Raw genomic sequence first — 13,169 nt, forward strand, 5'->3', positions numbered from 1 at the left:
CTCATGATATGGTTTTGCCTGGAATGGCCCTGGCGAGGTCGTGCGGCTTCTGTTAGGCCGTTCTGACTCGTCTTCGTGTCAGGCCGCAATAAACTTGCAGGGCAGGAAGAATGTAAAAAATGAAGACTGCATATAACATATCGCCATACCACCGTTTGAAGCTTGTGCTGTTGAGAAAATAGTTGATGCTGTTATGGCTTTCATCGTCTGTACCCCTCACTTGCCTTTAAACACCGAGGGGACCATGTGGATGATCCATGGTCTATTTAACTTTTTTTGTTTAATCTTTGGTCTATTTCTGATAATATTGCTTAATTTTATCATGACGTCACAGTAATTGGGTTTGAACATATATATATATATATATATATATATCTATATATATATATATATATATATATATATCTATATATATATATATATATATATATATATCTATATATATATATATATATATATATATATATATATATATATATATATATATATATATATATATCTATCTATATATATATCTATATATATATATATATATATATATATATATATATATATATATATATATATATATATATATATATATATATATATGTTGGAACCCATCTGTGGATCGGTCCCATCGGCCGATGGGTCTGACCCATCTGTGGATGCACGAGAAATGACAATGCAGACCCATCGCCTGATGGGTCTGCGCCATCTGCGGATGTGTTGTTCACCTTGAAGGAATGTGTATGCATCATAATTCATCTCTGTTAAATTCTGTTTAACGTATTGTATCCGTATTCCGTAAATTGTATCCGTAATTGTATCCGTATTGTATCCGTAAATTCTGTTTAACGTATTGTATCCGTATTCCGTAAATTGTATCCGTAATTGTATCCGTAATGTATCCGTAAATTCTGTTTAACGTATTGTATTGTTTGTGTTAAAAATCATCTCTGTTAAATTCCTACCACATGTAATTCCAATGACTGTGTACCTGATTGAAGAGCACCATTCTGTCAACACATTCCTTCAAGGTGAACAACACATCCGCAGATGGCGCAGACCCATCGGCCGATGGGACCGATCCACAGATGGGTTCCAACATATATATATATATATATATATATATATATATATATATATATATATATATATATATATATATATATATATACAGTGGAACCTTGACTTACGAGTGCCCCAACTTACGAGTTTTTCGAGATACGAGCCGTCGCTCCGGCAGTTTATTGCTTTGAGATGCGAGCCGAGATCCGAGTTACGAGCTTTCGCCACCCGGTCACGTGGTTATCTTGCCGTTCAAGTACAGTACGTATCTCTGTCGTATAGCGCTGCATTTTAGTTTTCGCATTTCGGTTATTTTGAGTTTACGCCGCCAGGTGGGTTCCGGTCACGTGGTTATCTTGCCGTTCAAGTACAGTACGTATCTCTGTCGTATAGCGCTGCGTTTTTGTTTTCGCATTTTGGTTATTTCGAGTTTACGCCGCCAGGTAGGTTCTGGTCACGTGGTTATCTTGCCGTTCAAGTACAGTACGTATCTCTGTCGTATAGCGCTGCGTTTTTGTTTTCGCATTTTGGTTATTTCGAGTTTACGCCGCCAGGTAGGTTCTGGTCACGTGGTTATCTTGCCGTTCAAGTACAGTACGTATCTCTGTCGTATAGCGCTGCATTTTTGTTTTCGCATTTTGGTTATTTCGGAAAATTTCATGTTCATGTCGAACATTTCATGTTCATGTTCATGTTTTCATGTTCATGCCAGGCCACAACTTGTTCAGAGTGCCGGCGATAGCTCGCCTTCTCTTTGTGGAAAACACGGTGAGATCCTTAACATCCAACAACTAATGGGACGCAAACGGGGCGCCCAGTTTAGCGGTACACACATTGATGAATCACCCTGCCTGTGATTCACCCATGACAGGTTATAGCTGGGTCGGGATTCAAACCCAGGCTGGACAGTTTAGACTTTAGAGTCAAGTGTGCGTACCTCCAGTCCAGGCCATCCTGCCAACTTGTATGCTGCATACAGGTGAAATATAAAGCGCGAGATATTTTTATATATACTGTATATTTAAAAAAAAATTGGTGTGGTTTTTGGCGGGCTGGAACGGATTAATAGCATTTCAATGCATTTCAATGGGGAAATTTGATTTGAGATACGAGCAATTTGAGTTACGAGCTCGGTCACGGAACGAATTAAACTCGTAAGTCAAGGTTTCACTGTATATATATATATATATATATATATATATATATATATATATATATATATATATATATATATATATATATATTGTTACGGACGCGGTTAAAGATGTTATTTACCGAGCGGTGGTATTGCCGCGACCTAACAGTTCCCCCGATTCTTCCCCAACTCACCCGATTCACCCAGACGTTGGCCAAATCGCGCTATGCCAAATCAATGATAGAAAGGACACGACGACTGGGAAAGAGGAAACGACGCAAGGGGTACAGTTCTCAAGACCTCCGGAGGAGGGTATAATTACAGTGGTGGAGAAAAGGGGTAGATTACAAGGCAGTGAGGTAAAGACACAGAAGAGATGGGCACTTAATTACCGTCTTATCTTATCCCAGACAGACCACAGACAAACGGAACAAGGCTGACTTACACAGGGATTGATGGCAGGAAGGGACAGGTAGGTCGATAGCACAAGGTGCACCTTGGCTCGGGGACAGGATAAAGCACGGTCCAGAAGATGCGGGGAGGTCTCACAGCGCTCGGAGGGGATGTCTTTCTTGCTTCAAGCTCAGCGCGCATCTGACGTCACCTCCCCCTCACTGCGCATGCTCAGCGGGGAGTGACACGCCCTCGGCTGGTTGGTTCCGCCCCACTGGGGCCGGTCCGCCGCTTCCATTGGGTGCGGGGGTTACCGGGCTCCACCCTTGACGAGGAGCTGACAGGGAGCCCCTATTTGGTAACCCCGTCGAGCACATGTTTGATGGCGGCTCGTTGGGAAGGCCTGGTGCCCTCCCAACACCCCCTACCAACCAAGCCGAAGTGAGGACGCGCACTTCCTGCGCTCGTTGTTGTTGTTGTTGTTTTTGAACTGTGAGGAAGAGCTGCGGGGAGGTATTGGGAGGTCTTAAACTTCCTAACGGTGCCATACAATCACATTCTGGTGCAACGAAGGGTCAGAATTAATGGAAACGAGTCCTTAACTGATATAGACTAAGAATAACTAGCAAGATGTCCTATAGTTGTCTTACATGAGATGCGGTGAACCTGGGCACGACATTTAATGGGGGAAATAGGGGGAGGTCGGGTCTACAGAGTGTTGTTTACAGAAAATGGGACTAGGGAATGGGGGATTGGGGATAGTTGGGAAGTATTGAGGAAATAGGGGAATATTTACAAGCGGATATGGATGGATAAATCCCATATCCGCAACACTGCACCCTTCTCTACCTCGGGGCTTCCCGTCCCGATAAATTTTTACCTACTTTAGTGTGGCACTCAGATGTAGTTCCCTCTACTATTAACTCAACCCTGAGTGCGACAGTTTTACAGATGTTCACAAATGAGTAAATATGTCCCCCTGCGACGTTGCACCCTTCTCCTAACAGAAACACACCCACAGGATAACCGAATCGCGGAAAGCATCCTCAAACTAAACATACAGCCGGTAGGGAGCATTATTTATACAACACTGATATTTACACTACGATCCAGGACCTGTTCTTTGAGGAACACATGCAGATGTTATGCATAGGGAGAGCACGCATGCCAGCATTGATACACCAACCCACGAGTGCCCTGTGGCCCTACGGCCTTTAATAATGTGCAGAGCACCCCGTCCAAGCACCAAAAGCACCACCCCATTACGCACAGTCAGCACCATCCGGTGCACCAATAAAGTGTTCATAGTCACCGGTGGTGTCGCAGCCGGCCGATGTTCTGCCGCTGGTCTTGCCTTCATGGAGTGCACTTGGCCTTCTGGCTTCTTTAGAAATAAAGAAAGGCGCCAACCGCGTCCATTTCTGAATTGTGGCCATCAGGGGGGCCAACTAAAAGTGGTTCACCTGTATGGCATAGGTGCCACGTTGACCCAGAGGTCCATCCACGGGTGGTGCTTGACCGCAAAAGAACTGCGGTCCATTGTGGGCGGCCACAAAAATTGCGGTCCATATGGTGTATCGATCCAGGCAGCAAGCAGCGGAAGTACAGGCCCACAACTGCGGAGCCAGCACCTCTCTCTCCTCTCTCTCTGCCCCAAAGCCAGATCCTCGGAGGTGGGAGACAAAAGAAGACAAGTGAGTAAGGTGGTAAGGGCGCAAAAGTGCACGCAATACAAGGTAATGCACACTGGGGGCACATGGGAACCAGGTGAGACAGGTACGTTCCTACCGTACGCCCCCCCCCCCCACCAGGTAACCTACATTGCCCCTCCCTTACCCCTTACTGTATCCACAAAACACAACACTACCCATAAACATCTACTTTACACATCAACAACGTCCCTACTGTCTTCCCCGTTCCTCCCATAAACCAAATTCGTCTTCTCTCCCTCCTAACCAATCAAATTTGCCATTTCCAACTCTCATCAAAATCTGCCATCTCCAACTCAACATCAAAATCTGCCATCACCAATTCATCATCAGTCCCTCCTAAGGAGGGAGAGATGGAATCACCCCAATGTCTCATCCACGTCATGATGCGTCTCACAAATCCAAACAGCAATTCTCCTTTCCTGCAACACAAAACAAAGAAAACACAGGTGTGGAGTCATCAGCATCACCTCAGGTAAGTGGCTGCGTATGGTGCGACAGGTTCATCAATCCTAACTATTTCCAAAATGACTTTAACAACTTTACATTACCCGGGGTCTTTCCCTGCCAATCCATTGGCCAACTTACACTATGGGTTCTAAAAACCAATTCCCATTGACCAAACTGTGGTGCTTCTCAATTTGGGGTCTCACTCCCCCGATTCATCTCCCGGTGCCCTTGCACAATTTCTGGGCTGCGACGTGTAGCTCTCCCAGCAGGTCTACCCACATGCACACCTCCACCACTGCAGTTGCCACCCGAGCTTACCTAGCTCCTCACCCTAACCTAACTAACTGGGGAAGGCCCCTCCTGGCTCTGTCACCCCTCGGTGCCCTCTGGCACTGGGCTACCCGGGTCCGTCCTCCGGATCCTCAGGCCCCATCCACAACAACTACTACCGGCTCCCAGAGCCCACCTGCGGCCTCACCTGGCCGACATCCTCACAGTGGTGGAGTGCCCAAACCAACTACACACACTAACAGGCTACACGCCCAGCCATTTCCACAACACTAATGCACCTATCCAATCATCATTCTTCCACCCGCACCACAGATGCCAATATCCAACCACAATTTACCTATACCCTCTACCTAACACTTACACTACCCGCCCCCGGGTATCCGTGATGGGGGTCCACTCTTCCCCCATCCACACCTTCGCACCACGCACACCACTCCGTACCACTTACTCCAACTCTCTCCACACCACTCATTCTCTGCTCCATATATTCCACACACCTGTACTTGCACACCTGTGCTCTCATACTTGGTGCCGCCTGCACCCTTCTCTCCCCCAAGCGCATTCGCGCTGATCCACAACACTCACTACTCACCATGACACTCATCCGCAATGCTCTCTCATTCATCACTTGTACACTCACACACACCTCGGAGCATTGCCTCACCGATGCCTCATTTGAAGCTGCTCACCAGCACTTCCATTCATACTGCATCATCTGCTCTGTCTACTCCCTTCTAAAACTCGCGCTCCTCTGTCTTCCCTTACACTCAGCGCTCCCCCGTCATTATCAAACACTAAGCTACTACGTCCCCACTACAGGTACCAAGTCTCTTACTTAAATCTGGTCACCTATAGTCACCTCTAGTCCCTATCATTATATCCTAACCCACCCGGGCTAGTTTTCACTGCCATACACCCCATAATCTATAGCGCATTTGCCCCAATCATGGGAAGGGTGGCAGGGATGCCACCCTTACCCACCGTCATACGGCGCGAGTGGGACCTTGTGGGACCACCTCGTATGTGAGTCGTTGCCCGCCTGCCGGACCCCGTGCGTCGCCCCTTGCGGGGTCAGCGCGGGGCCGAACCGGCCGGGCCCCCACAGTACAATACCCCCAAGGGGCTCCCGTGCCTCCCCTGTCCCTCTAAAAACTACCCCTGTTGGTGTCGATGCATGGGTCACGCTTCCGCAACCCGCTACCCATTCCATACCACCACAACCTTGCTCACTCACGCCTCGCACCTCTCCCATCACCGGACCCTCTCGCTCGCACCCTCGTTCCATACACTCCGGACCAGCCATACACCTCACTCTTGGCCTCTCACGAACATCCGGGTCCATCTCGACCCCCAAGCTTATTAAATCACCTGGCGCATCACACGCACGACCATATTGGTCACCACTTACACCGGGTCCTCTTTCTCTTCGCTTCTCCTCCATCACCTGCGAATCCCTCATCCGCTTAATGAGCACATCATCACGATCCGAACACAGACTTTGGACCAATTATTTTACTTCCTCTTTTATCTCTTTCTTATCCTCTCTCCGTCGCTTCTTAATTTCGCTCACCCCTTCTTCCACTTCTTCTAATTTCTGCTTCACCTCCTTCATCTTCTCGTGCGCCCCCTTAAGTTCTTCCTCTAACTCCACCTTATTTTTTTCTATGTGCTCCCGCACCTCCCGCTCTTTAACCTCCATCACCTCTACCACCTCGTCCAACCTCATTGTCAGTCCCTCACGTACCATCTGACATTGCCTCTGTGTCGCTATTAAGTCATTTTTAATGTCGTTTTGTGTCGCTTTTAATCCTCCTAATACCGCAGTGTTCCTTTGAACCTGCTCTGTTAGTTCTTTTTGTCCCTCCGTCAGCTGTTCCACTCCCAGCGTCAACTCCTCTATACCACCTTGCAATTTTACAGTCCCCTTTTCACACCTCATTCTCCATGTGCTCCTTACAGTGCCTCACCTCCTCGCGCACTCCTCCGACCTCCTCACTCACACCTCTTCTGATCTCCTCTCCCATTTTGCATCTCCTGCCCAGATGCCACCCTCATCTGCTCCATTTCCTCCCTGTGAGCATCCAATTTAGTTTCTACCCCCATTCTGACCCCCTCTATCTGCTGCCCCATTTGTTTAACTTCCCTTTCCGCTTGGTCCCTCATGTCCCTCAATTTGCCTTCCATACTGTTTTCTAACCGCTCTAACCCCTTTTTCATCCCTTCCATTTGATTCTCTTGAGCGGCCATTCTGTTTTCTACCCCCGTTAACCCATGTTTCACCCCTTCTATTTGATTCTCTTGAGCGGCCATTCTGTTTTCTACCCCCTTTAACCCATGTTTCACCCCTTCTATCCCATTGTCTAACCCCTCTAATTTAGCTTCTAGCCGTTCCCCCATTTCTCCCATTTTGCCCCCCATTCTGCCCCCCAATCGCTCACTATCAGCCCTCATTTGCTCACTCTGAGCATCCATCCGGTTCCCCATTACCCCCATTATTCTGCTTTCCATTTCTTCGCTATTCTTGTCCATAAGGGCCTTCATTTGTATAAAAAAAAAGGTTCAAATCCACCAGCGGCGCTGCTACGGGCGCGGTCGCCGTAGCCATGTGCGAGGCACCATTTTGCGCGCCCGTAACCTCGTGCGCTAGGACGCCATTTTGCGAACCTGCCGCTCTCACTGCTTCGCTCTCCTCATGTCCCTCAATTTGGTCCTGGATCGACCCTGCCTCACTCTCCTCTACCGGAACCCAGCCGTCTTGATCTCCCATAGCGCGACTTTCAAAATTCGGGTTTTTTGTAAAACAAAATCAAATTTCGGTGACTTGTAATTTTGAGCGCGTTAAGCGCGCTTCGGGTCCGTATCTCACTCCCAGACATCAATTGTTACGGACGCGGTTAAAGATGTTATTTACCGAGCGGTGGTATTGCCGCGACCTAACAGTTCCCCCGATTCTTCCCCAACTCACCCGATTCACCCAGACGTTGGCCAAATCGCACTATGCCAAATCAATGATAGAAAGGACATGACGACTGGGAAAGAGGAAACGACGCAAGGGGTACAGTTCTCAAGACCTCCGGAGGAGGGTATAATTACAGTGGTGGAGAAAAGGGGTAGATTACAAGGCAGTGAGGTAAAGACACAGAAGAGATGGGCACTTAATTACCGTCTTATCTTATCCCAGACAGACCACAGACAAACGGAACAAGGCTGACTTACACAGGGATTGATGGCAGGAAGGGACAGGTAGGTCGATAGCACAAGGTGCACCTTGGCTCGGGGACAGGATAAAGCACGGTCCAGAAGATGCGGGGAGGTCTCACAGCGCTCGGAGGGGACGTCTTTCTTGCTTCAAGCTCAGCGCGCATCTGACGTCACCTCCCCCTCACTGCGCATGCTCAGCGGGGAGTGACACGCCCTCGGCTGGTTGGTTCCGCCCCACTGGGGCCGGTCCGCCACTTCCATTGGGTGCGGGGGTTACCGGGCTCCGCCCTTGACGAGGAGCTGACAGGGAGCCCCTATTTGGTAACCCCGTCGAGCACATGTTTGATGGCGGCTCGTTGGGAAGGCCTGGTGCCCTCCCAACACCCCCTACCAACCAAGCCGAAGTGAGGACGCGCACTTCCTGCGCTCGTTGTTGTTGTTGTTTTTGAACTGTGAGGAAGAGCTGCGGGGAGGTATTGGGAGGTCCTAAACTTCCTAACGGTGCCATACAATCACATTCTGGTGCAACGAAGGGTCAGAATTAATGGAAACGAGTCCTTAACTGACATAGACTAAGAATAACGAGCAAGATGTCCTATAGTTGTCTTACATGAGATGCGGTGAACCTGGGCACGACATTTAATGGGGGAAATAGGGGGAGGTCGGGTCTACAGAGTGTTGTTTACAGAAAATGGGACTAGGGAATGGGGGATTGGGGATAGTTGGGAAGTATTGAGGAAATAGGGGAATATTTACAAGCGGATATGGATGGATAAATCCCATATCCGCAACAATATATATATATATATATATATATATATATATATATATATATATATATATATACAATTGGCCTCCACCTGTGTTAAATTGTCATGATTCTGATAATTTCATAATAAAATCAACTGTTCCTGTAGGTTTCCTCTGCTGGGTTGTGCATTTCACAGCAAAAACTCAACCATGAGCACCGAGGAGCTTTCAAAAGATCTCCGGGATAAAGTCATGGAAAGGCACATACCAGGGGATGGGCATAAAAATATTTCAAAGGCCTTGGACATCCATTGGAGCACAGTCAAGACAATCATTAAGAAGTAGAAGGTGTATGGTACCACCAAGACCCTGTCTAGATCAGACCATCCCTCCAATCTGGATGACCAAGCAAGGAGGAGACTGAACAGAGAGACCACCAATAGGCCAATGACAACTTTGAAAGAGCTGCAGGCCTTTATGGCAAAAACTGGTCACTGTGTGCAGGTGACAACTAGATGGTATTCATAGAATACTTACCCTGCGCAGTCAACTTGTTGTGAGCCCAACTCTTCTGTTTTTGAACATTTTTTTTCTTTGATCCAATATGGCTGCCAGACCACGTAAGCGATGACATCATAAATTTATATTCTCTAATATAATTGTTGCATAGATCACGCTCAATACATTTCAAACTGACCAGACGAAACGTTCTCCCTGTCGAATTATGATGTCATAATTATGGCACCAATGACGTCATCGTTAACAACATCTATTCCCCAAATGGAGTTCTTTACAATGAGCCATGTTTAAATTTTTTCCATGCAGAGGTTTTGGAGATATAGAGGTGCAACATTTTTCGGTTTTTCCAAGATGGCACCTGTACAACGTGACCTATGACGTCATGATTATCATTATCATATTCTACAGGAAGAGGCGCTCCTCTCCGGCCCAGCTCCCCCAGCTCTATCTGTGCTCTGTCCCCAAATATTCCTACAGGTCGCACAAGATCTGCCAGCAACCATCTTCTGGTGAAACTGCCAAAATCAAGACTCTCTGCTCACCTTCACTCCATTCCTCTTTACCCCCACCTTTATGGTGAAAATTCGTGATAACGAAGTCACCGATGACATCATCATTAACATATCTTATTCCCCAAGGGGAGTACTTGACAATGAGCCATGTTTCAATTTTTTTTCCATGGAGTGGTTTTGGAGATATCGAGGTCCAACTTTTTTCGATTTTTTTCCAAAATCGCACCTGTAACACGTGACCTATGACGTTATAATTAGCATTAAAAATTATACAGGAGGAGCTGCACATATTCTGAAATTTCGTGTCCATCGGAATAACATTTGCAGAGGAATTTTTGTTTTATTCATACTGTCGGAAGATCTGTGGCCGGGAGAGGGCTTGGGGGAAGGAGGCATGGGAAGGCCGGGGGGGGGGGGGGGGTGGGAGAGATATAAAACACATGGACACTGCTCGGACTTCCAGGAAAGAAGTCGGTATTTCAGAAAAAAAAGTGGATCATGGGTGAATTAACGGGGGTAGAAGAGATCAAGGTTTTGGATGGGGGAAGATAAGAGATGGTGGTGAACAGCTGTTTTAAAGACCTGGAGGGAGGAGTGGGATTGAAGGGAGTGGGGGAGTTTGTTCCAGAAGTGGGAGAAAAGAGGAATGAAAGAGTGAAGGTGAGCAGAGAGTCTTGATTTTGGCAATTTCACCAGAAGATGGTTGCTGGAAGATCTTGTGTGACCTGTAGGAATATTTGGGGGACAGCACAGATAGAGCTGGGGGAGCAAGGCCGGAGAGGAGCCTGTAGAAGACGGAAAGACCACGAACCTGCCTGCGGTGAGTGAGTGAAAGGCCTTTGCAGTTCGCTTCATCGCGGGAGATTCCAATGATTCTGAACGCTTTGGTTTCAACAGTGTGAAGCCAGGCTAGGTGTGAGGCAGGAGCACCAGCCCAGAGGGGAGAACAGTACTCCATTGAGCTGTGGATGAAAGCCTTGTATGTGGTGAGGAGCTCAAGTGTGCCAAGGAAGGTCTTCGCATGACGGAGGATGCCCAGTCGGCGACTGGCTTTGGAGGCCAGATTTGAAATGTGGTTTTCCCAAGAAAGATCATGGCAGACAGTGAGACCCAAAAGTTTGAGTGACAGAACTTCTTGGAGAGGATTGTTGAGAAAGTAGATGGGAGGGTTGTCCATTCGGTCTTTTCGGAGAAAAATAGTAAGAGTGTGAGATTTGTCAGGATTGAAAGACATGTTCCACTTGTTTGCCCAGTCTGTGATTTTGTCCAGGTCTGCAGAGAGTGAGGAGGCTGCAGACTGCCGATCTGAGGGATGAGGAATGGAGCGGCAGAGAGTGGAGTCATCAGCAAAGAGATACAGAGGATTTTCAAGAGTATTTATGTGAAAAGTCATTTGTGGTGCCAAGGCTGAACCGTCCAGCCTTGAACCTGGTGAAAGTGAAATCGCATCTCTGCATCTTGTTTAAAAGCTTTTCTAAAAACAGTCCATTTATGAAATGTATGGCCAAAAAATTCTCATAGGCCGAGGCTTTAATAGTGAGACCTCCACGGTCCATCGACCAGGAAACCGTGAAATTGAACATGTGGCTGAAAGCCTGTTGCACACGGACAGTTGGGCCGCAGGCCGGCTCGGTATAAACTGAAATTGTACTTTCACTTGAAGCTGGAACAGTGTGCTGCTCTTGTTTTAAAATTGTAAATACAGTAGATCAAACAGGGATTTCAAAAAGGCAAGAACAGGTTGTTCTGTAACATTACACATGCCTTGAATATAATTTAATCAGTTGCCATTCAAATCCAAAGAGGGCCATTCAAATGAAACCTGCAAACTACTTGCTCAATCTGCCATATAAAAGACAATGTCAGTTTGTGTTATTCTGACGACGTGTACGCATTGATGCTTCGCCATACCTGCGGAACACCAGGTGTTACCAGAACACCGGGTTGTTAGGGTTCGGGTTAGGGTTAGGGTTGGGGTTAGGGTTAGGGTTGTTAGGGTTACGGTTAGTTTATAGCTGGGCCGAGATTCAAGCCCAGGCTAGATAGCTCAGAGGCAGGTGTGTGTATATACCTCTAGACCAGGGGTCGGCAACCTTAGGCACGCGTGCCACCATTGGCACGCGGCAGCGTAGTCATTGGCACACTGGCGAAAGCAGTGCCCTCTCAGCTGCATGCCAAATCACCTCTTGTACAGCCATTGGCTGTTGCGCGGCCTGTCTTATTTAGTTTGATTGACGGTACGGCCTCCCGCTCACATTTCCCACAGGAATTGCAGTGAAGCGGTTCAGGTTCGGTAGATGATGGCAACCCCGCTATCTAAGAAAGCTAAAGTAAAGGTTCAGGCATTCCAGCCCTCATGGACAGAAGAGTGGGGTTTTGTTTTTCAGAAGGACCGTGCTGTGTGTACTTTATGTTTTGAAAATGTTGTTTGTCGAACGTCGAGTGTTAAGCGCCATTTTGAGACAAAGCACAAGAAAATTTTCAAAGATCAGGCAGACAAGGCAGAATCCATCAAACGTGCCGTGTCCAGGTATGGGAAGCAAGCCAACACCCTCAAAATCTTTGCCACTGCTAAAAACCATGCGACTGAAGCAAGCTATCGCATTGCTCATTGCATTGCGAAACGCGGAAAGCCATTCACTGATGGCGAATATATTAAGGAGGCTTTTCTCTGCAGCTCAGAGGTTTTGTTTGAAGGCTTACCAAACAAAGAGACAATCAAATCAAGAATAAAAGATATTCCCATGTCAGCTGGAAGTGTTGAGCGACGCATCGAAGAAATGTCAGAAAATGTCAGCGCGCAGCAAATAGCTGGGTTAAAAGTTGCTGTGGTGTTTAGCATTGCACTTGACGAGAGCGGGGATGTGAATGACATACCATGTTTGACAGTCATGGCAAGATACTGTGATTCGACTGTAAGAGAGGAACTCTGCTGCTTAAAGCCAATGTCGGACACAACAAAAGGTGAGGACATAGCCAAGGTGTTTATGGAACATTTTGAGGAGCGAGGGATTGACACCAGGAAAATTTTTGCAGTGACAACAGGTGGCGCCCCCGCCATGGTCGGGAAACAGAGGGGAGCTGTCAGATTAATTGAGGAAAAAGTCGGTCACCCCATCAAGAAACTCCACTGCATAATACACCAAGAAAACCTCTGTG

At 47.3% G+C, this 13,169-nt stretch overlaps 1 protein-coding gene across 1 annotated transcript in view; it reads left to right on the forward strand.

Annotated features, from left to right (window-relative positions):
• LOC137433081 (ATP-binding cassette sub-family C member 9) overlaps positions 1-13,169 on the forward strand; it is a 221,312-nt gene that overhangs the window by 114,967 nt on the left and 93,176 nt on the right. The gene's annotated exons all lie outside the window — the stretch shown is intronic.

This window comes from Myxine glutinosa, chromosome 8 (assembly GCF_964187855.1).
Source record: "Myxine glutinosa chromosome 8, kmMyxGlut1.1, whole genome shotgun sequence".
Lineage (NCBI taxonomy): Eukaryota > Metazoa > Chordata > Myxini > Myxiniformes > Myxinidae > Myxine > Myxine glutinosa.